The sequence below is a fragment of the Odocoileus virginianus genome, chromosome 2 (assembly GCF_023699985.2).
Source record: "Odocoileus virginianus isolate 20LAN1187 ecotype Illinois chromosome 2, Ovbor_1.2, whole genome shotgun sequence".
NCBI lineage: Eukaryota > Metazoa > Chordata > Mammalia > Artiodactyla > Cervidae > Odocoileus > Odocoileus virginianus.
The window spans coordinates 12,344,891-12,370,011 of record NC_069675.1 but is presented as its reverse complement, the minus strand read 5'-3'; positions in this window follow the sequence as shown (position 1 = coordinate 12,370,011).

Sequence of the window (25,121 nt, the reverse complement as noted above, 5' to 3'; positions counted from 1 at the left end):
TTAAGTCGATGAGAATTTTCAAGACTTTCGGCACTAAGTTGGAGTGGAGATATCTGGGGTGAGGAGGGTGGGAGGCTCCATACATGGAATTCCCATGTCAGTAATCTTGGCATGCCGGCAAAGATACAGAAAAACCAAGTCAGCTACCAAAGGCCACACTGTCTGCAATAAGGCAGGTTCAAGTTATATTCCCTGCTCCAACCAACCATTTTGGCTGACGCTGCTCTGAATCCTCATTTTGCTAAGAGAAAGCAGCAGGAGAAGGGGGAGGAGGGGAATGAAGGGAGTCTATATAAACTGGACCTGGAACTTGTAAGAAATCAACTCTTGTCCCGTGAGCATTCTGCCGTCAGTCTTTGATGGAACCTTCTAGCACTCTCTGCACTCCTCCCACCCCACCTCACCTGGGACTCCTGGCCAAGCACACCAAAGCTCTTCCTGCAATCCTGTTGGCAGAACCGCTTTGCCACTGTCTGCTGACCCATCCTGGGACCAGCCAAGCTCATCCTTGGCTTTCCACGGGGCCTCGAAAGGGATCGTCTTCTGCTTCTGGGCTGGCCACCCTGTTCCAGCATCCTTCCTAAGGTGGACTGGATAGTTCCAGAGTGAGTAAAGGCATGACCCCGACCTCCTAGCAGGCCATAGAGCTGCTCTGGGGCTGAAGTGGAGGAGACCCGAGTAGGGTGGCTGGAAGAAAACCTGTCTTTAATGAGTTGGGCAGAAAGAGGAAGCATGAGGCTCCATGAAATAAATTAGTGAAATCTCAATTCCGATAAATCCAGTTTCTTAAAAAAAAAAAAAAAAAACAACAGCAACTGGTAGGAAAAGAAAATGTAATTTATGCCCATTGAAAGGAGGCCAGGTTTAAATTGATGAAGTCTCCTGTTTATGTAATAAATCCATTTCCATTCATGTCACCAATATATTTATCCACACATCCTGGTCCAAGTCAAATCTTCATTATTTTATTATTCAACAGGGGGCAGAGGGGAGGGCAGGGGAACAGAGTTCTGTGTCGAATTAATAAAGTCTCACTCTCTCCCCCAGACCCCTCCTTACACAGGGACAATTTATTCCTAAGAAGGAGGCAGAAGAACTGGATGCAATTTATGTGCTTTGAAAGAGACCCAAACGTAATTAGGCAAAGTCTCAAGTTCACCGAGAAATAAATCCCAGAGAAAGTAGCCGGGGGTAAAATTTACGTTCCCTGAAAGTCTGAAAGCCTCTCTCCCACCGGCCTCCTCCTCCTCCCCCTCCCCCAGGTCCCCGCGCCGGGTTCCCAAAGCCGGCCTGGCCCAGGGATTCTCTCAGCTCCCCCACTTCCCAGGGGCCCCGACGTGTCCACACAGCACCCCCCCAGCCCACAGGTCTCTGGGGTGTTCCCTGCCTTTCTACGCCTCCTCTTGACACACACACACACCCCCTTTGGGACACAGTCCATTTTCTCTGCAGAGTCAGTCATGTCTGTCAATAAACCTATGGGACTTGGCCCGCAAGGGCATTTGCCCCAGAGAAATGAAGAATTCCTAGGAGCGCTGCGCCTCACCAGAGGGTTTGGAGGGGAGCAAGATAGATTCCCCAAGATAAACCACCACAGGCAGCTCCTCTGAAAGACCAGGGATCTCATGACGCTCCCGAGGCCCCAGCATTGTTCATTCGGGAGAGAAGGTGCAGAAGAGGCTTTTTTCCCAAGAAGTTGGATGTCTGGTGGTTGGGCCAGGGATGGTTCAGGATTTTCAAAACAATCAATCTGGAGCCTCGGGCGTGGCTGGGCTCGGGGACAGTGATCTGGGGTGGGGCCTGTGTCACTGAGGGGCTGCTGTGCTGGTGGGGGCAGGGCAGGACTCTCCACGCCTGGGGAGGCACGAGCTCTGTGTAGTGTGCATCCATACGAGGCCACAGTTGGGGACCCCGCCCCACTCCTCCACCCACCAGACAAGTCTCTTGCATGGCCATGGAGTGAAGACACCCCCAGGATTGAGTCTGCCTGGGTGCGAGGCTTCTGCACATATACAGTCAACACAGGAAGGCTCGCATCACTCTGGAGAGACTGTGGGATCTTAACCTGGGACCAGAAGTATTTCTTTGGGTTCCATTAGCAAGGAGCTAGGCTTGTGGCCCACTCCCAGCCCTGCCCTTTTTCTCTCTCAAGGAGCAGGCACCCTGCTCTGGGCACTCAGAGGCAAAAGCTCTCTGAGAGGGGTTGGAATGGGAAGATGGGGCCTGCGTGGAGCCCAGGCCCTGGCCACAGAGACTAAGGACAGAAGTGACGGGTCATGTGTGGGGAAACCCAACGGGGCTCGGTGCAGGGCCAAGGAGTGAAAGGGCAAGAGATGGGGGCAGTGTCCTGGGTTCTGCTGTGAGTGCCTGTATAGTCAGCGATGCTGTTAGCTGTGATGGGGATGCTGGGGGAGAAGGAGCCGGGTGGGTACAAAATATAATGGGCTTAATGAGGAAGAGTGGGTTTGGGGGAAAGTGGGGATAAGATGGGTTTCGTTCAGGGCAGGTGAGCTGGCCAAGACTTTGCCAGATTCCCAGGGGGATGTCCGGGAGGGGCACTGTCAGGAGTAAGCACAGGGAGCTGGAGTCACAGAGAAGGTGACTGGCGTCAGGTCACAGCCCAGCCCTTCATGTCCCGGGAGAGTGAGAACAGTGAGGCAAGAGGGGCCCAGGCCAAGAGCTGAGGACAAAGGGCCTGCAAAAGACAAGGAAGCACGGCCAGGAGGTGGTGGGGACAGGGAAGGTGGTGTCAAGACGGGGGACACGTCCAACAGCTTCCAAGACTGAGATAGGACAAGGCGCTGGCAACTGAGATGCCTCTCTCCCTGGTGGCAGTGGGCACCAAGGGCCTCTGTGGTGTGAGTGGACAGGGCAGAGGCCAGACCTCAGTGGTGGGCGGAACAGACTGGTCCCACGTGTCACTCTGGGGATGAGATTAACGTCACAGGCTGACGTGGGGTCACAAAACCAAGTGCTGGGACAAGGTCTCAGAGAAGACCCCAGAGGGCTGGTTCTCGGAGCAGAAGGCCCCTGCAGCCTTGGAGAACACGCTAGACAATTTTTCCTCTGAAATGGGAAGGAAGGTGCTTCTGAACTGGAGGAGGAGGGCTGTGCCCAGCTGGTGGAAGGGCAGGGAGTGGGTGGGGTTAGAATGTGTGGCGAGCCCCGGGCCCTTCTTTCCAAGCTGATGTTCTTTGTAAGAACCCTGGATTTTCTGCTTTTGCCGGCCAGTGACTGACAAGGTGACCAGCTGGCCAGCCAGCTGCCCTGCCCTTGGAGGATGTCAGGCACTTGATTGAGCCGGAAAAGACCAGTTTCAGGGTCTGTGTTCCTTTGTCGCCATTCAAGGGAGGCTCCTCAGGTGCACGGTCCCAGTTTCCCCATCCAGCTCCCTCCTGATTGCCATGCTAATTGAAAGTGACCTGGGTGTCAGGAATACTGGCTAAAAGGCCCAGGTTGAACCCCATCTTTGGGCAAGCTGCCTACAAAGACCGTCTCCCTGTGGGCCACACCTCTGAGAAAGTCATAGTGACTGAAGGTGGCCATCTGATCCAACTGACACATTATTGCTCAACACAGCCCATCACACACGTTGATGGGAAATGGGCTCACAGGTCAGCCAAAGGGCTGGTGTCTTTGATGGTACAATTGCCACATCTCTGACATGGGCATTCTAGAGGCTTCCAAAAAAAGGAGCCCATCTTCTCACAAACTCCTTCTGCACATGGGTGGACTTGGATCAATTCTGGGTGACCTGGACAGGCCCAGTCAGGTGCTCATGAAGACACTGGGGAGGTTGGGACCACCCAGCATCTGAGGGGCCAATGCGTGCTCACTGCTGGGCCTCGCCATGGTGCTTTCCCTGTGGCCACGCAGCACCAGTGGGGCTGCTTGATTGTCTGTCTGACTTCTCTGATCTGGGCAGCAGACTCTGGCTATAAAATTCTTGTTTTACGAGGTTCTCTGGGAAGCCAGAAGTCCCCTGGCAAGCCTACCAGGGCAGCCCCAGAGGAACCCAGTGGACGAGGCCAGAATGTGCTGCATCTCAGTCACTTGATAAGCAATGCATTTCTCAAAAGCCTCGACACCCAGCCAGTTGTCACAGGTCTTAGAGGAGGTCCTTGGCTGCATCGTGAAAGACTGGCAATTCATAGAGACCCCAGGATGCTGCTGCCCTTGACCCAGGCAGAGTGAGAGGAATGAGGTGTGGGGGGACAAGTCAGTGCAAGCCTAGGTCTCCTTCTTTCTACATCAGGCCCCAGAAAGGCCCCTTCGTGGACCTGCTGTCCCTCAGGATCAGAACCTGAGATGGAGATTCATGTGCAAGTGATTCATGAAGGTCAGAGAGAAGTTCAGTAACAGTGTAATTTCAGGTAAGTCCCAGCCTCTGCCTGATCCTGCAGGGAGCTCTAGGGCATAAATTACATCACAGAGTTTCTCCTCACAGAGATAAGGAAACCAGGCTGCCATATTCCTCAAGCAGTTAGGCAGTAGCTTCAGTCTGCCCCAGGGGAAATAGAAACTCAGCATATCCAGATCTCTAGGAGTCCTGCTGATGTGGCTCCAGTTGACCCACTGGTAACCTTCAAAGGTGCCAACTCTTAGAAGTGAAGCTCACGAGAGCTAGGAGACGGGCACAAAGAACGGGCAAAGGGCATGTGGGTGGAGCCCCAAGTCATCCTATTCACCTGGTGATGTCATCGATTAAAGATTGCTTCCTGGAGCTGAGGAATGCCACAGAAGGACCTCTGTGCTTTCAGAGTTCTTGAACTTCTGCCCTAAACTGTGGGGCCAAATTCCTGCAAACTGTCTATTCTGTGTGCTGGGTGAGTAACAAAGGCTGAGCCAAAAGCAGGTTCTCATGTCACCAAAGGAAGGGACAGCTCTTCTCTATGTAACAGAACTAACAGATCTTTCAAGTTTTCAAGCTGCTTTCAAGCTTAGCAGGAGGTGGATAGTCCTCTTCTGTGAGCTCCAAATCTGGGATGGCAACACCCTCTCGCTGATGCCCATCACCCTCTTCCACCCAACATGGGCAACAGCTAAAAACAGGGCATCCTCTTCCTAGTCTGGGTCCCACTGTCTCTGTCTTTAACTTCTAGGCAGGAACCACTTTGGGGCCAATTATGTAGTTTTAGTATGGCTCAGGCATGTCCTGAGAACCTCTCTGACCATCCTACTACACTGGGAATCCTAGGAGAAACCATCTGACAGAGAGTGTCCCTTTTTGAAATGCAATAAAGGAAGACTGATTTTGAGACACCTCCTTGCCCTGAACCCAGTATTGTTACAGCTTTTGTCTTGACCATTAAAAAGACTGAGGTAAAAGCACAAGGCAAGTACTCATTCCTCTAGGGGCTCCTAGCCTTGCTCACGAACCACCAATCTGGGCACTTGGACCATGGCCTAGATCTTTCAGAACAAATGTCAGTGAGCTCCTGTGGAGAAGAAATGTAATACAGCACTGCATGTGGTCACTGTCCATTTTCCCTTAGGCTGTAAGGAAGCTGCTATCAAAAGTTTGTGATTAGGAACCAGCCATAGCTTGCAGTTATGTGATTTCTTGATATAACTTTCCCTTATTTACTTATATCCCCTCTACACACCTCTGGCCTTTTATTTTGGCCTTTTATACATAGCAAAACTCAGGCTTAAACTAAAGAAAGCTAGGAAAAATAGTCCAGCCAAGTATGACTTAAGTCAAATCCCGTATGAATTCACAGTAGTGATAACGAATAGATTCAAGGGATTAGACCTAGTTAACAGTGTTCCTGAAGACCTGTGGACAGAGGTCTGTAATATTGTACATGAGGTGGCAAACAAAACCACCCCAAAGAAAAACAAGAAGGTGAAGTGGTTATCTGAGGAGGCTTTACAAATAGCGGGAGAATGAAGAGAAGTGAAAAGCAACGGAGAGAGAGGAAAGTACATTCAATTAAACACGGAGTTTCAAAAAATAGCTAGAAGAGACAAGAAGGCCTTCTTCAATGAACAGTGCTTACTAATAGAAGAGAACAATAAAAAGAGGAAAGACTAGAGATCTCTTCAGGAAAGTTGGAAATATCAAGGGAGCATTCCGCCCAAAGTTGGGCACAATAAAGGATAAAAATGGTAGAGACCTAGTAGATGCTGAACAGATCAAGAAGAGATGGAAAGAATATATGGAAGAACAGTATAAAAAAGATCCGGATTACTACGATGATGTGGTTAGTCACCGAGAGCCAGATTCTGGATTGTGAAGTCAAGTGGGCCTTAAGAAGCACTGCTGTTAATAAAACAAATGGATGTGATGAAATTCCAGCAGAACTATTCAAATCCTCAAAGATGATGCTATCAAAGTTCTACATTCATTGTGTCAGCAAATCTGGAAGACCCAGCAGTGGCCACAAAACTGGAAGAGGTCAGTCCTCATCCTAGTCCCCAAGAAGGGTGGTACCAAAGGATGTGCTGACCATCGGACAGTTGCACTCCTCTCCCATGCTAGTAAGGTCACGCTTAAAATCTTGCATGCTAGGCTTCAGGATTATGTGAACCAAGAACTTCCTTGTGTCCAAGCTGGGTTTAGAAAAGGAAGAGGAACTAGAGATCAGATTGTCAACATTCACTGGATTATAAAGAAAGCATGGGAATTTCAGAAAAACATCTATCTCTGTTTCATCAACTATGCTAAAGCCTTTGACTCTGTGGATCATGACGAACTGTGGAGAGCTCTAAGAGGGGTGGGGATACCAGACCATTTTACCTGTCTCCTGAGAAACCTGTATGCAGGCCAAGAAGCAACAGTTAGAACCCTGTATGGAACAACTGATTGATTAGGGTCAAGAAGGGAGTACGACAGGGCTGTCTGCTGTTGCCCTGTTTGCTTAACCTATACGCTGAGCACATCATGAGAAATGCCACGCTGGATCTGTTACAAGCTGGAATCAAGATAGGTGGGAGAAACATCAACAATCTCAGGTATGTGGATGATACCAGTCTAATGGCAGGAAGCGAAGAGGAATTAAAGAGCCTCTTGATGAAGGTGAAGGGGGAGAGTGAAAGAGTTGGCTTAAAACTGAATATTAAAAAAACTAAGATTATGGCATCTGATCCCATTACTGCATGGCAAATAGAAGGGGAAAAGGTGGAAGTAGTGACCGATTTCCTCTTCTTGGGCTCTAAAATCACTGCAGATGGTGACTGCAGACATGAAATCAGAAGACAATTGCTTCTTGGCAGGAAAGCAATGATAAATCTAGACAGTGTGTAGAAAAGCAGAGACATTATTCTGCCAATAAAGGTCTGTATAGTCAAGGCTGTGGTCTTCCCAGTGGTCATGTATAGTTGTGAGAGCTGGACTGTAAAGAAGGCAGAATGCCAAAGAACCGATGCCTTTGAGCTGCGGTGCTGGAGAAGACACCTGAAAGTCCCTTGGACAGCAAGGAGATTAAACCAGTCAATCTTAAGGGAGATCAACCCTGAATATCCACTGGAAGGACTGATGCTGAAGCTGAAGCTGAACCTCCAATATTTTGGTCATCTTATGTGAACAGACAACACATTGGAAAAGTCCCTCGTGCTAGGAAAGATTGAGGGTGGAAACAGAAGAGGGCCCCAGAGGATGAGTGGCTGTATGGCATCACCAATGCAATGAACATGAACTTGGGCAAACTCCGGGAGATAACAAGGGACAGGGAGGCCTGGTGAGCTGCAGTCCACGGGGTTGCAAAGGGTTGGACACGACTGGGCGACTGAACAACAACAACACACACCTTTGGATTTGGGGCTAGCTATCTAGACACTGTTCCCTCGAGGACTCCTTCATTTTTATGAAAAGACAGCCATTTTCTTGCTTATGTCATTAACACAGCTCATGGTTAGTGCCTTAAATCAATAGTAGAGGTTATCTTCACTCTGGTTGCTTGCCTGATATTATAACCTGAACTCTCTGCTATTTAGCTCTATTCAGAAGCTTGCTTTGAAGAAATGGTCATCATGGGGGCAGGGAGTGAGGTTCCTGGTAATACTAAAATTCTTATTCCTGAATTAAGCCAGGCTATCTTAAGCCACTGGAGAGCTCATACATGGACCACATGGCTTTGAACTCTCTCTCATAATTGCTGATACTGAACTGCCTTTTGAGCCTCTGCTTGAATTTCATTCTTATAATCGATAGTAAGTTTCACATGACTGCATATGTGCTTTGAAATTTAGTGGTATCCAATTTACTATTTATTATGGGAAGGTTGCATAAGATCTTTTCTATTACAGTGGACATTGCTCCCAGGAGCAATTCAGAGGATAACATTTTCTCCAACCTCATGGCCAAAAGCCAGAGCATTTTATTATTATATGGGCATTGAGAATCTTGTAGTTAATCATCTGCTCCTCTTTGCAATGGCAAGTAAGAAGTTCAGAGCCAGATTAGCATCCCTCCTGTATCAGTTGTGCATGTGTGAGAGTTTCTATAGTGCAGCTGGGTCCTCATCTTCAGTTTTATTAGATATTGTCAAATTGTTGTCCAAGGAGGTTGAAGCTATTAACCCTCCCATCAAGAAACCCAGAGTTCCTGTTTCTCCCTCTTTTCACCAACACTGGATATCATCACAATGTCTAGTTTTTGCCAAGATGAATAATTTGGCATTTCCTCGAAGGAGTGGTTATCTCATTCTTTATTTAAACTTCATTTCTCTAATTACTCAGGGGCATCTTTTTCATGTATGCACTGGCCTTAGAGTTAACTCACTTGGAAGATATCTGCTCAGAGCCTTTGTCTCATTATTCTATTGGAAATTATTCTTTTTCTGTAAGATTAGCAAGACTTGTTGACTTTCTTTTACTCTTGACATCATCTTATCTCCCTAGTCTGTTTTGCCCCCATCTTGATTTCCTTAACTGTTTATATTTCTATCCTTGGCATGCATGCATGCGTGCTAAAAGTCACTTCAGTCATGTATGAATCTGTGCAAATCTATGGAATGTAACCCACAAGGCTCCTCTCCTTTGTGGGGATTCCCCAGGAAAGAATACTGGAGTAGGTTACCATGCCCTCCTCCAGGGATCTTTCTGATCAAGGGATCGAACTAGCCTCTCTTACGTCTCCTGCATTGGCAGGAAGGTTCTTTGTGACCAGCACTGCCTGGGAAACCCAGGTGATTCCAGGCTGGAAGCACACATATGTATGCATGTGTGTGTGTGTGTGTGTGTGTGTGTGTGTGTGTGTGTGTATGCTGTGTAAGTACTCTTAGGGTTGTAATAATCAGCATAGGATCACCTTACTGAACGTGGTTTAACAGAAATTAGAGTTTCTTTCTCTCTACTATAGCAATCCAATCCAGTGCAAGCATTGCTGATTGGGTGACTCTCCTTCTATTGTGATTCAAGGACCTGGAATCTGCCAACTCCAGAGTTCCAGAGTTCTCTGCTGGACTCTCCATATCCAGCCAGGATGGGATATTGTCAGGGAGGTTCTCAGGGCCAGGCCTGGAGTGCCCTCCATCATGTCTGCTCATATCACATCAGTCAGAATTTAGTCTCTACAAGGAGGTGGGAGATGCCTGGTCCAGGAGGCAGAGGGAGTGAGGTCTGGAGAACATATTACCATCTCTGCCATTCTGAATATAAACACACTGACTTTATCTTTCACTCTATGTTGATGGCTCAGCGCAATTGGGGTAATTGGATGTGAAAGCAGGAAAGCAGAACATGCAGGCATGGTAGAAGGACAGCCATGTGGAAGGTCCACAAAGGGGGACCTTTCTCAGAACTGCCTTGAGTTGGAATCACCTTGAAGTGCTGTGAATTTCCATCTCTGTTACGAAGGGTGAAGAAAAGGAGTAGCCAGAGCAAGGGAAAAAAAATCTAGGAAAATAGTGACACAGACAAAAAGAAAAATTTATTTCTAGAAATAGGGAGTGGTCTGCATTATCAGGCATTGAAAGAGTGAGCCAAATAAAGAATAGCTATTAGGGTCACAGGTGGCCTGAGAGGCAGGAAGCAGGCTGTTGCGGGGCTGAGGAGGCCTTAAGGAAGCAGAGGGTCGAGACTAGAGGCCTTTCCTTTGACAGGAGGGAGCCCGTGGGCATGGCTGGAGGGCACGTGTCTGGGGACTGCTGGGAGCTGTCCCGACAGCTGTTCCCTCCTGAGCCAAGGTGGAGAAAGCAAACGAGGTGAGTAGAGGCCCTGCCCCCGGGGGCGTGCTGTCTGGAAGGACAGACATATCCTCAACTGATTACACCCAGACCTAGATAAATCATGCAATAAAGCTGTTACCAAGCTTCTAGCAGGACAGAAATCAGGGAAACAGATTCTGCCAAGAGGGATGAGAGGCATTTACACTGGGCTTTAAAAGATGAGTGGAATGTGCAACAGGTGGACAAGGGGAAATGGGGAGAAGCCTGCAGATAAGGCTCCCTGTACAAAGCCAGTCCACCTACAATATGCACTTCAGCATATATTACTGTACTGATTCTCTCACAACCATGATACACTATTGTTAGCCCCTGTTTATTGATGAGAAAACAGAGGGGTGACAACATGTGAGGACACTTGTGTGGAAGCTCAGTCAGAACGTGGCAGAGCTGGCAGAAGAAAGCATTGAGTAAGGGCATGAAGGGCAGAAAGCACAGGGTGTGTTTGCTCCAGGGTGTCACTCAATTCTCTTCTGCCTCTCAGACCCGGAGACTCCGCGGTGGTGTCCACCAGGACCAGACCCAGCCTCTCCTCTGATAGGGTCCAGCTTACCTCCAGGGCTGGGGTGTGGGACAAGACCCTCTGCCCAGCAGGTGCCAGACCCTCCCTAGGAGTCCAATCCCCATGCCAGCTCTGGGCCTGGAGGTGAGGGCTGTTCCAAGTATGGTAAATGGGGGAGTGTGGTGAAAGAGCAGGGGCTCTAGAGTCAGACAGGCAGGGGTTCAAAATCTGCCTCAGACCCTTCCCAGCCTATGACCTCCAGTTATGTTGCTAGCTCTTCCGGTTCACGAGATGGTGATAATGATGGTGTGTTGCTGGGCCGTGTGAGGATTCAATAGGGAAACGAGATGTAGATGCCTGTGGGCTTGGGGGTTACCGAGTCTCAGTTGTGTGAGATATTTCTGGGCAGAGGGGTCTCTCCAGGGCCCCTCTCGCTGCCCCTAGTTAGCAATTCTGGCCTTAGAAGGATTTTCAGCTCTACATGTCTACTATCTGCCCTGCAGTGGGGCTGAACCTCTGTAGCCAGTCAATCTCCAGGTCTCACACTCAGCACCCCCGGCTCCAGCTTGATTCACTGGAGTGGCTGCAGACCATCACGCCGAACCTCGATCACAGGCCCTCCTTGCTCACAACAGGCAATGACTCCCAGTTAAGACTGAGCCCCTCTCCCTGAAGCTGGAACTTTCACATCCCGTCCCATTACTATATCTTCACACTGCCCACCACCCCCTCTCTCCAGCAGGGACCTGAGCTCTCACCTTCCCGCTGCCACACCAATGTTCATGCATTTATCCATGCTCTCCAACACTCCTGTTGGCATGACTTAACTGGGCACTCCTTCCACCTGAGCCCAGTCCCACTGGGAGCCTGGCCCAAGCATCTGGGACCAGGAAGGATGGACAAAACTACCTGAGCCATCTCTGTCTCTAGCTTGCGGGGCCTCCCTTGCCTTCCGGCCAGAGAACAGGGCAAGAGGAGGCAGCAGCCGGCAGAGGGACTGTCATCCTCTCACACTGGACAGGAGAGTCCAATGTGGGGGGCACCTACTTTGAGTTCATTTGACCCAACCTCCTCTTTTTATTGGGGCAAGTGTAGCCCAGAAGGGCCAGTGGCTGGCTCAAGTCCCAACAGACAAGAGCTCTCTGCCAGGCCCACAAACCCCTAGTTACTGTCAAGGGAACACATGTCCGCAACTCCAGGGAAGATAAGATAGAGTGGATTGCAGGCTTCCTGTCACCAAATCTATTTGAAAACTGTGAATGGATCTGAGATGCTTAGGAGGAGGCAGAGGGAGGCCAGTAATGGTCTAGTCTTAGCAAAATAAAATTTTATGTTCCTTAAATACATGAAGTCACCCTGAACGGCCATTAACAAAACATGGTCAAGGAAAGGTGCTGGCTGCTTCAGAGATGAGGTCAGAGTTCACTTGTGATTGGCATGCTAACTGTTCCCTTTCAATCAGGTGTTGCCGAAGGGCCCAGCACTCTCTCTGCCATCTGGAACACAACCCGAGCTCGGAGGCTGGGAGCTCCTGTTATTATTATCTCGTTCCCACTAGGAGTTTGTTCAGCGCACATTCCAATCAGCAGGGTCCAATTCCTCTCTGGCCCTGAGAAAGCATCACAAATTCTAAATTAGAGGTGTCTGAGTGAACAAGAGCCTCTATACTCTTCTTAAGTTTCTTCCATTATGTGTTTCTCATCCCCACCACCATCCACCAGCCAGATCTTAAATTCCATGGAGACAGGGACCATGTCTTCTATTTCATCCATTCAACAAGTACTGATTGACCACCTGCTATGGGTGGTACCAGGCGCCCTGGGGAATATAAAACATGGGAAAACCAGTCTTTGCCTGCAAGGAAGAGGCAATGACCTTGTTGTGAATACATTGTCTTGCTTTAAGTAGCCATCAGTATTTTCAAGGCCATTCTAGACATGAGCTCATTTGGATGTCATGATAATCCTGAGGGGGAGACAGAGCTAGTATTGTTCCCATTTGTCTGTCAAGTAAACTGAGACCCAAAGAGGCTAACTCTCCCAGAGCCACTATTGGCAATGGAGCTTGGGCTATAACCCCTGGTTCCTCCTTCTGCCAACAGGGGCTGGTGGGACACGTGCGTGCTCACCCACACGGCCTTCTCTGTCTGCTCAGCCCTGCCCAGTATAGCACCAAATCCCCCACCCCCACCCAGTGCCTCCTGTAGGGCTCAGCCAAGAGCCCCACCAAATAGGGGCTCCAGGAAGGAGTGGCCCTTCAGTGGGCGACTATTGCTTGTGGTTTTAAAGAAAACAGGGACGCTGGTTGGAGTTAACATAGTCATACGTGCTCCCTAGGGGCAATGAAGCTGTCCCATCCCAGGAAGCAGCCAGCAGACAACTGATTTTGTCTGTGATGCACACCAGCCTTTCACCTCTACCTTACAGGAACCTAGCACCATGCCAATGGCTTGGTGTTGCCCCTCTCCAGGGCGAGGAGCAGGGTTCTGGGGAAGGGGGAGCTGGATAAACTGAACTGGAATGGGGCCATCGGGGTACCCCACTTCCCTTTTCACAAGCCATCTCATTTATTCCGCTGCCTGGAATGTTCTCCATGAACAGAGCTGGCTTCTCTGCGGACCCTGCATGGATGTGGCAGGACAGGCTGGGTGGGGTGGGTGGGGGGAGAAGGCGGCAGATGCAGCCACCTGGCTTTCACTCCCACAGCCCCGGGTGGGGCGGGAGTGGGCAGTAAACTTGAAGAGCTACAGAGTCCATATGGGCGGAAATGACTGCTGGGGAGGAGCAGGGTTAGGCCCTGGAGCTTCCCCTCAGGGGCGGCGGCAGAAGAGAAACATCCCCCCTTTCTAGGGAAGTTTTGTCTCAGGACCCCTGCTTCCCACCCCCAGGGCGTAGGGCAGTGTATGAAAACACTGATTCCAAGGCCCCACCCTCAGAGTCGCTGATTCAGCAGGTCTGGGGTGGGGGTCCGAGAATGTTTGCTTCTAACAAGTTCACAGGTTGCTGCTGATGCTACTGATCTGGGTCCACACCTTGAGAATCGCCGGAGCTTTCTAGAGGCATGGACCAGCTGACCTGCCATGTGGGGAAGCTCAGAACAGAAGGTCAGCAAATGGCTGTCTTCAAAGATCTTTTAGCTGACCCTCTGGGGGCGGTCTGGGATGGTGAGGCAGACAAGTGGACAACTGACTAGTCCATCTCCTTCCTTCTTCCCACCCCACTGGGGAACAGGGAGGCATATGGCTGAGGTGAGAAATCAGGGGTGGCCTCCTGGAAGTACACATGCTTGTGCATGCATGTGGGTGCATGCATGTGTATATATGTGTGTGTGTGAGTGGGAGAGAGAGAGAGAGAGAGGGCACACATAATGGAACTGGCACTAGCTTTTCCCTGCCTCAGGGGCTCATCCGAACTGCTGACTCTTCCTCCACTTCCCACTGTTTGACCTCAAATAAGTGTCCACAGCTTTCTAGGACTCTCTTTGTCTTCCATGGAAGTAATTTCATGGGGATTCCCCTCCTGGTCTCTCTGCTGCTCAGCTCACACCCATCTCTCATGCCAAGCCAAATACCTGCCTCCTCCAGGAAGGTCTCCCTGGCTGCTCAGTCCCTTCTCTGCCCGTGCCCCCAGCTGTCCTCATGCCACAATAGCTGGACCCCACATGCTCCTTCTCCTGTTTAGCCCACAGTGCCTTCATGTGGCTGAGCCACAGCAGGTGCTCGGTAAATAATTCTGAGGCAAGTTTGATTTAGGGTAGAGCTGGGAGAACCAGGAGTGGGAGGCAAGGAATGGCAAGGCCACGGGCTCCCAACTGCTGAGCTAAAAGTGGAAAGTACAATCACAGCGGCGGAGGCTTGGCCTTCTTCCTTCTTTCACCATCTGTTTTGCAAGGAAGGGAGCAGAGAGAGGCCACAGCATGTGTTACTCACTTGCTGGAGTCACGGGTTGCAGCAGAGATGGGGTTAGGGAAGGAGATGACCTTCCTGTCCCAGGGAAGGGCCCCTCCAGCTACCCTGCTTAGCCAGTCCCCAAACTTAGGACCCTCCTCACCCCACACACCCACCTTCAATCCCACAGGAAGTCCTGGTGTCTTTCTCCAGCATGTCCTCAAATCCACCCGCTTCTCTCTGGCAGTGCCCTTGTCCAGGCCACCTTCTCCACCCACCTGGGGCCCCGAAAGAGTCTTCTCTCACGATGCTCTGCTCCACTTGTTTCTCCCAACCCACTCCAGCCAGAGGGATGCTGCAAAAATGTCAGTCACGTCACTTTCCAGCTTAGAGCCTTTCAAACTGTCCCCACCACTCTTCACATTGAGTCCAGACTCCTGGCCACAGCCTTCCAGAGCCTTCCTGGGTCGGTCCCCGCTCCAACCTCACACCTCTTGGTTCCCCTGCCACCACCCTTCCTGCTGCCTGTGCCAGGGCCACATCCGACCCCTGCCGTCCAGCCTTTCCCCCTGGCCTTTCTGCTCTGACCCTTCCTCTGTCAGGACACCCACCCTGAGACTCCGTATCTGGCAGCCTGTTCACCCACAATTCAGGAGCACACTGCAAGGTGCTGGCCACCACTGGTTGGATGACTGAGTGACTGGTTGTGAGAGACACTCTCACCCCTGGAGGGATTAAAAATGAAGGATTTCCAGCCCCAGGGCAATCCAGAGGACAAAGTTTTCAAATATAAGTGGATGCCTAATTTTTTACCCCTCCTGTTAGAAGACCCAGACTCATCTGAGTCCCTAGATGAACAGGGCTTCCTCACCTCGCCCTGAGGAGGAGGAGGTCCCGCCTCCTGCATGTGCGGGCAGCAGGAAGTCTCTGTGAGGGGCTGGGGGTGTCACTCACATCACTGAATGCTGCCCCTGGGGCTGTTGGGCATAGGGCCATTCATAGCACCCCAAGGATGTTATTGCTAGAGTCTTTTTTGGGGAGCTGGGAAAGAGACCAATGATGCCTTTGTCCTGGGAGGAGAGGGCAGGGAAGAAAGAGAATGCATGGCCACTTTCATGTCTTCACACAGTGGTTTCTGCAGGGACAGTTTTATGTTTTTTTTTTTCTTTTTTCTTTTTGCTACAAAAAATCTCTGGTTAAGATACTAAATCTTAAGTGGTCAATAAAAGGCAAAAAGACAATGTCTGACCCCATCCTCCCTCCCATCCTGCAAGATGGTAAACTAATAGACCAACACTGCCCCCTTTACAGGTGTTGGGAGGACTTTAATAGCTGTAGAGATCCCCACCCCCCACCAACGCAGGGTCCGTCACAGGTATTATTGTTGTGTGTTCCGTGGATGGGGTGGGTGCAGGGTGGGGGATATTGGAAGAGGAGGACTTCCTGGCACCTCTAAAATTATACTGCAAAGAGAAAGAATTCAAAGAAAGGACAGAAAAAGGGGGGAAATGACAGTATTGCTTCTCGATATGCTTCTAATTTGGAGATCCTGGCAAAAGGCTGGGAGACAGCGTGGCAGGGTGAGTGGAGTGCTGACCCAGAGCCAGGAGACTGGGTCTACATGCCACCCTGTCCCAGCCTGGGGGCCTGCCACCATCTCCCTACATCTCCACATCCCCTCTGCCCACGAAGGGGCCAAGGGGAGAGCCCCCAGCCTGGCTCCCGCCTGTGCTGCGAGTCTGGGATTCTATTTAAGAACACGCAGCCCATCTGGTTCCCATTGAGCAGGCTGCGTTTTCTCAAGTGCTGCCCCCACCCCGCTCCCCCCCTCATTGCAATCCAGATTCCCACCATGTGACCCCATCTTCTCCCAATGGTGTTCTGTTTTATGGCTTGTTGTTCTGTGTGCGTGATTTGAGTTTGGGGACTTTTTTTTATCCCCCACACACAGATTTCCCTCCCTCTTCCAGAAAATGTGGAGCCTGAACTTTTGACTGCCTGCAACTCTCGAGGGGATGGCGAGGAGGACAGAGGGCAGGAGGAGATGAATGTCCCCGCCTGTCTCCTCCTGCCGATTTCTCAGCTGCTTCGTTTGTTCCTTCTGTTTGAAGCGCTGCTGCTGATGGCCCCTTACATGAACCAGTCGAGAGCTGAGGCTAGAAAGGAGGCTAGAGAGAAGGAATTGGTTTAGTTCAACAGTTCAATCAACATTTATTGAGCTGCCCGGGCCTGTGTGTGCTGGAGCTGCTGAGGGGAGAGGCTGGGCTCAGGACTGGAGGAGGCCACACACTGGTGGAAGAGACAGGAAGGCATGAAAATCACCCAGCTCCTGGTTGAGCGCTCCCACTGGGTTGTTTGCAGGGCCCAGGAAAGGGAAACAGTGAAGACCAGGATCTCAACCAGGGCCAGGAGGGGTCACAGAGATGGCCTCCTGGAAGCTGTAAACCAGTCGTTGGTTCCTTCAGTCATCCCATAGTTAATCAGGAGCCCCGGTGTGGGTGCCAGACCCTGTGCTGGGTATACTGTGTATGGAGTGGCGAGCAAAGCAGATGTGGTTCCGGTACTCATGGAAGGGGGTCCCTCTAGGAAGAGGGACATCAAGCAAATAGCAAACACATATATAGTTATAAAGTGTGAAAATGCTAACAGCATTTATAAAGGGGTCTCATTATTTTTTATTTTTTCATGTATAAATATTTAATAGATGGAACAAATACCACACACATCTCTACCCCTGGCCATTGGGCCACATGCAGTCTGCTTAATTCTAGGTACAGGGGTCTAACTGAAATGAGCTGATCCTAAAGGAAAGATTGAAAGAAAGAGCAGAGTTTGCAGGGAAAGTGTTCCTGGCAGGGGCAAGTATTTGCTGGGGTTCTGACTCCTGGAGGACCTTTATTCCTTGAAGCGACTGAAAGAAGGCTCATGAGGCAGGAACATGGGGGGATGGGGTACAAGGGGAGAGGCAAGCCAGGAGAGGCAGGCTGGGGCCAGTCCATCTGGGCTACGGCGAGGCCAGGGGTCATTCTGAGGTCAAGTTTAAGGGTCAGTCTGAAGCTGGGCTTAGTGAGCAGGCACCAGAGCAAGAGGCTGTGCTCAGGCTGTGGCCAGGGTTAGGCCTTCGATGCCAGAATTAGGGGTTGGTCTGCGGCCAAGGTTAAAGTCAGTCTGAATTCAAGGCCAGAGTCATTCTGAGGTCAAGTTTAGGGGTCAATCCGGGGACAGTGTTAAGATCAGTCATCTATTAAACATTCACTGAGCGTCTCCCTGGCTGACTCCCGAGGAGTGCAGTGATGTGCCTGACAGCATCCCCTGTCTTCCTGGAACTCAGAGTCAAATGGGAAAGACAGTTAAGAAATCGTCTGATAGTGGGGTCATTAATTACCATTGCACCCCGTGCTATGGAAGAGAACAAGGTATCGTGCAGTTATTGTGGCCGTGGAGCAAATGACCCCATAACTTTGTAGCTTCAGACAACCATTTGTTATGCTCACAGACTCTGTGGGCTGGGACTTGGAAAGCCTGGTGGGGGTGGCTGGTCTCTGCTCTGCGCTGTCTGGGGTTCATCTGGGCAGATCCCAAGGCTGGGAGTGGCTCTACGGCTGGGGACTAGACTCAACTGATGGCTCCTCAGTCACACGTCTGGCACTTGGGTCATGACCATTGGCCAGAGCACCTGCATGTGGCCTTGCCACGTGGCTTGGCTTCCTCCTGGAGTGGCGGCTGGCCTCAAGGTGTCTGGATTTCTTCCACGAGCCCCTAAGTTACAGGAAATAGGCAGAAGTTGCATCACCTTCTCTGACCCAGCCTCAGAAGCATCACTTTCACTGTGCTCTATTGTTCAAGCAATCAAGGGCAGGGGAGGAAATAAGAAACAAGGGAAGGGGAATTAGATTCCATGGTCCATGGGGGTGTGGCATGGTCATGGAGTAGGACAGGTGGATCAGAGATATTTGGAAGTCTCCGAAAAATACCATCTGCCACAGATACCAGCAGAGGGCAGGTCAGATTGGACTGTGGTTTGGGCTTTCTGAGCAGCGTTTAGAAAGAGGGCAAGAGAGTTTGTTTCTGGAATGTACACTGGCCTCTGACACAATGGGAGCCCCAGCCCACAGGACTCATGGGACTAGAGGAGAGGATTCAGACAAGGAGAAGCTTTGCCTGGACCAGATCCCCAGCACACCCTTCCCCTGCACAGTGGAGCCTGATCTTGGCTCTAATTCTTTACTCCAACATCAGTTTTTGCTTTATGAAATGGGGGTTATATTCTCCCAATTTGGGCAGATTGGAGGCTGGCATAGTCCAAATTGATTTGGGGTTCCCTGAAGCTTGAAGAACCCACAGACAGGCCTGGCTTTAATGAGATGCCACATTTTTAAAAAACTCTGGTGTCTTACAGATGGTAATTGTTAATAGCATTTTGCTGATGAAATTAGACGGTTTGTGAATCAAATTCCATATGAAATACACCAGGAACTCCTTGCTTTAATGAACTCCTATGGTAAAGTCTGCTCTAAAATGAAGAGTAGTTTGTGAAGTGAAGAATTTCTCCAGCTGTGGTTCTTTTTTTTTTTTTAAATACAGATTTGTGTCCGCCTGGTCAGGGGAACCAGAGGCTACCTTCCCTGGCTCCAGTTCCTTTGCTCACATGGGTTTTTTTCCTGCCATCTGGAGCTTTGCCGTCTGTCCTGGGGGGGTGAGAGGGAAAGAAATGGTTTCCAACAGCAGCAAAGATTTAAATCTGAAGTGGACAGAGCCTGAGTTATGTGGGTCTCTAGGAAAAATAGAAACAGCTGGAGCAAGCACCAACCTGGATATGGTGAGGATGAAATCTGGGCAAGACTGCCTCAGAGGTTCTGCATGTGGGGTGCAAAGGGCCTTCTACTGCAACCCCCAGTGCATATTGGGGCCTCTCTCTGGGTCTCAGTTCCCCGCCTCAGCTGAGATCCATTCCACGGCTCTTAGACCCTGACTCTAACAGCACATATCCCACCCACCTCCACCCACTTTGCAGTGGCTGGAGCACTACAATAGTCAGGGCATGACCCCCTTCCTTGCTGGCCTTGGAAACCCCCTGAACTTGGCCCCAGGGCCAGGGTCAGGCGGGAAGTGTGGCCCAGATGACCTCATGCTGGGCTACTGCTCTGTCATTCATCTGTTCATCTCTCGGCAGGCAGCTCGGTGACTCACCTCAGGGGGAGAGAGCCAAGGCCATTTGAAAATTGAAGCCCTGTGGGGCCCTTTCCATCCAAGGGCTTCAAGAGCAGACCTTTGGCAGCTCTGAACTCTTCCCTTCCCAGGGATGCAGAATGGAAGACTAGACGTGTTCCAGCCAGGGCTGTTGTTCCCCAAGGGCATATGGAGCATCCACTTTCCCCTTCCCTCTTCCCTAAGCCAGCACTTCGAGACTCCAGCCTGGCTGTGTGTACTCCTTGCCCTCTCTGGGCCTGCCTCTGCATCTCTAAGGTACAATCCCTCTGCACTATCTCATTCCACCCCCACCCTTCCTCTCCACCCAGAGTATCTCAGTCTTCACTCCCCGCAAAGTTGCAAGCATCTTAGCCTCGGAAAGTTTTGACTGCACTTAGAAGAGTTCTGTGGCAAAGCTATTTTTTGCTCTCTGAATATTCATGGGGTCCCGAACCTTTTCTAGAAGCCTTGCACTTAGGTTGGGCCTGGTGTCCAGTTGTGACCAACGATGACTCCTTGGCTGAGCACAGGCAGGTAGGCACAATCCTCCACATACTCTCTCCTCCTGAAGGTAAACACGGAGACCTCATAGAACAGCTCTGCACTGCCAAATGTGGTAGCCATGTGTGACAATTTAAATTACTTATAATTAAATGGAATTTCAAATTCTGTGTCTTAGTCACACTAGCCCCATTTCAAGTTCTTGATAGTTACATGCGGCAAACCGAGGTGCAGAGATGGCATTGCACGGCACATCCAGGACATCTCCATCCTCGCAGAAAGTTCTACTAGATAACACCACCCGAGGTGGTGAAGCTCCAAGATTTCAGTCACTATCAGCCCAGGTCCTCAAGTAAAAAGGGAGCAGAACCCCCCAGCAGCCCACAGGAGACACTGAGCATCAGCAAGAAGTAAACTTGCATTATGTGAAGCTACTGAGATTTCAGGGTGAAGGTTTATCTACCCTAAAGCCCAACCTTCCAGGCTAGTCAAACTAGCACAGCCCATTGCACAAAATGAACGGGGAGCAGCAAAATCAGGCCAAACAAGACCAAGTTCTAGCTTGTTGGGTAAATGCCATATGCAACCCAAACAATCCATGTGATCCAGAGTTGGGCACCCTCCTGGTCTTGCAGGGGGAGCTGGCTAAAGCATAATCATGGGAAAGCCCCTGGAGGAGGTGAAACTAGGGATGGGCCTTGGAAAATGGGCAGGGCTCGCATAGCCTTGTGGTTTTCAACCTACAAGAATTATCGGCTGCCCACCTGGGGAAGCTGAGATAAGCCAGGAGAAGGGAGCACATCCCAGCAGAAGCACCATGATGGGCCAAACGTGAACAAAAATGTGGGTGAGAACTTAAAGGACTGGGCCATGTGATTTTCCCTGGGGTTGCAAGGGAGCCTTAGGGAAGCTCAGGAGATAAATCAGATGGGATTTGAGAGGTGAGTTTCCCTGTATGTTTCCACCCAGAGCTGGAAGAGGAGGTAGACGTGTAGAGAATGAAGGATGAACTAATGTTGTTCTTACTGATAGTCAAGGGTGGGGTTGAGCTGAGGAATGACAAGTCAAAATTCAGTAACTGGGGTGGCAGGGCTTGACTGGGAAGTGTGGGAATTCACAGAGGAGGCATTTTGCTTGTAGGATAATAAGTTAATTGTTGATGAATTCATACCAGAAGCTAGTTAACCCCAGAATGCCTCCCTTTTGAGTTCCAGGCTTAACTTTCCAATTCTCCACTTGGCTCCTTGAGATTAATCTATTAGCACCTGGACCTGGTCAAATTGATCCACACCTCTTACCCACACGTGGACCAAACTCCACAATCATCTAAGAGTGTCCTGGGCCTTGGGATCCTTTAAGATTCACACAAGCACCAGCACACACGCACATACACCCTGCTCAACTCTCAACAAGTTTCACTGGGGCCTCTGCCAGCGGTGCCCCAGCCTCTTCTCCTCCCGAACCTCCCTGCCTCCACCATAATCACACCTGTGTTCCTCCTAGACCACAGCAGCCTTGGCACTACTGGCCCCGCCTCCTATCTCTCCACCCTGCCAATTCATCCTGCATTCCAGAACATATTGATGTGGGTCTGTTTGCTGAGAGGACTTCGAGACTCTCCAAAGAAATAGCATTACATTTCTGAGCCTCTTTTCACACACACACACACACACACACACACACACACACACACTGTCTGCTTTTTTTCCTCCTACGGCATTTTGCTCACAGTAAAGATTCACCAAAGACGCAGGTGGGAGGCACTTGAGGCCTCTGGGTGCAGCATTTCTGGCACCTCGAATACCCCGTGGGAGCTGAAAGCTCTCGCCTGCCTCCCACGTCAGTCTGTACATCCCTAGACCCACAGGAGGACAGCCCTTCACTGCACCTGGCATCTGCCTGCAGGCAATGCTGTGATCCTGCAGGGCAGCCTGAGAGCCCAGAGGAGGAAACCCGGGGTCCTTCTGTTTCCAGCTGTTCCCTGGAAGGCATTCCTGGGTGCAGAGAAACCAAATGGAAAGGGAGGCTGGGAGTGGTGGGGCAGACTTCTGTTTCCACTTCATGACAAGATGGGTCACCTTATCATTGCCAGGAGGAGGCCTCCACGCACAAACCTCTGCCATTCACGGCATGGCAGCCAAGAGCTTCCTATCTGCGCCCAGAATAAAACCCAAACTTTTTACTGCCACACACAAGGCCCTGTGTGGTTGGCCCCTGCCAGCCTCCCCCGTCTCCTCCTCCTCCACCCCTCTCCATCTCTGTGTCCTGCTGTCCAGGCGGCCCTCTGCTTCTTGGAACAGCCCACTTCTGGCTCCTGAGGACCTTCCACGTGCTGTTCCCTCAGCTTCGAATCCTACACAGCCCTGGTGAAAGTCACCTAGGTGTCAGGTCCCAGCTCCCCAGAGCCCCAGCCACTGCACTCTCCACACTTCAGGATCCTCGTTATAGGCTCTCATGATGCACAGTTGTCCCCCTCTGTAGCTCTTCCAGGGTTCCCCCTTACATACTGGCACACCTGTTTGTTTATGGTGTGTCTGTCCCACAGAATGTAAGCTCTGTGGGGCCAGGACCAGACCTATTTTACTCTGCAGAGAGCGTGCCATATATAGGTGCTCAGTAAAGATTTGGGGACTGAATGAATGGGAAAATGAGATAATTTTTTAAATCATGCTAAAGATCCTTACTGTCACAAGGGTCAGCCTTCCCTCTGGGCCCATCTCCCCAGATCCCCTCCACACTCCTGCCCTCACCCCTCACTTGCCCACACCTTGCTCATCCTCATGGGATGCAGCGAAAGGGGCTGCTCCACACGGCTTCAGTTGGCCTGGGCCCCACATGGAGCCCCGCCGGGCTGGCCTTGTGGAGAATAAACAGATCTCATCCAGACAGACCTCACTTTGCACAGGAGCTGGGGCTTAGACACGTCGACTTCTGTGAAGCTGACTTCCCTAGGCCACAGGGCCCTCCAGGAGCAGCGGCCGCGGCTCGCCCGGTGGGGCCGCTGGACAGGAGCCAAGCTCTGCCACCCTCAGGGGTCTTTCACCCTCCCACGGCTCTTGGGCCCCTCAGCTCATAATCTCTCCTCCAAGAAGTAAAAATATGTTTCAAGGCACTAACTAGGGAGGTCATTACTTCAAAGACCCTCTTGGCAAATTCTTTTATTGGCCCCAGTTTAAAGAGCCAGAGTCGTCTCACAAGGGGGCTCCTCACAGCAGGGCCCACCTGTGAGAACGGCTTCTCTGGGGACTGCCCCTGGTGGGAGGGTGGGCCAGGTCCTCGGCTATCCCCTGAGGAAGCATGGGAATAGGCTCAGAAGAGCTTCAGAAATGGTCTTTTCCTAAAAATGGGAAACTGCTCTTGGCCAAAGACTCTGGATGGGAATTAACACTTTCAAGGTCTAGTTGAGGGACCAGCAACATTCTGGCCTCAGGAGGTGCCCTCCTTAGGAAGAATTCAGTGCACTAGTGGGACAGGAGCCAAAAACATTCATCCCACCGCTGCCCAGCTCTCGGAGCAGATGGCCTTGGCTCCCACCTCCCCGGGAGGGGAAGCAGAGGAATGTTAATTCCCCAGAGCTCCTGTCCCCAGACACACAGGGCTCCCTGCACCAGCCTATCACGACCTTGGTCTTCTGCTCATTAACATGGGGGAGCTGTCTGGCCCAAGCCTCTGCTCCCTCAGGGCTCCATCCCCACTGAGAGTCACAGGGGTGTCCTCTCTGCCTCCTTGGAGCCATCCCTCTTGCAATTAGCACCTCAGCCCCCCTGCCTGATTTAATCTCTGCTCTCTTGGGCTTCCCTGGTGGCTCACATGGTAAAGAATCCACCTGCATTGCTGGAGACCTGGGTGGGATCCCTGGGTTGGGAAGATCCCCTGGAGGAGGGCATGGCAACCCACTTCAGTATTCTTGCCTGGAGAATCCCCATGGACAGAGGAGCCTGGCAGGCTAGAGTCCAGGGGGTCAGAAAGAATCAGACACGACTGAGTGACTAAGCATAGCACAATATTTGCCCCTCCCATCAGCATTTATGATGTTAAAGCATCTGCCATGTTAAAATGACACGGTGCCAGCTGCCACCCTCCCTGCTTTCTCCCTTTTACAGCTGACTTCCTGGAAGTACACACTCTTGCTGGCTTTCCTTCTGCAACTTTTCTTTCTCCTTAGTCCATAGTAGTGTGGCTTCTGTCCCCACCACTTTCCTGAAACTTCTCTCTGAACAGTCAAAGGCTTTCTTGCTGCTAAATCTGATTTCAGCAGCATGTGGCCCCAACCTCTCCAGCTCACTGTGCTGCTACCCCTATCTTTCTGGCACAGCACCCCTGATTTGGCTCTTACCTCTGGCTGTGTCTCCATCATGGGCCCTTTTCAGAATTCTGGATTTGACCCTCCTCCTTTTCCCTTTTCACTCCACACTCTCCATAGGGTGATCTCATACACTTCCATGGCCTCAGTGACTAGAACCTTCATCCACAGCCCAGAGCTCTCTCCTGAACTTACACACTCACTCATTCATGCCCTCACTCACTCAAACAGATTGTCCACCTACCATGAACCAGGAACTGCTGTCAGGAACAAAACAGATCAAGCCCCTGCACTTGGGGGCCTCACAGTGTGGCAGAGACACGCTTGATATGGGGAGACAAGACCAGTCCATGCAGGATAAGCGTCAACAGTGTGACTGGGGGCTGCATTCGTGAGGATGAATCAGGAAGCAGAGGCGCTGTGGGCATTAAGAAATGGGGGTACGCTATAGGAATAAGACACTACAATGGTGTGGGGAAATCTAGGGGGCAGCAGTCCTAAAGGGGGAGCTGGAAGATCAGAAGAAAGTCACCAAACAGTCCCCTGAATCAGGTGTACGCAGCCAGGAGA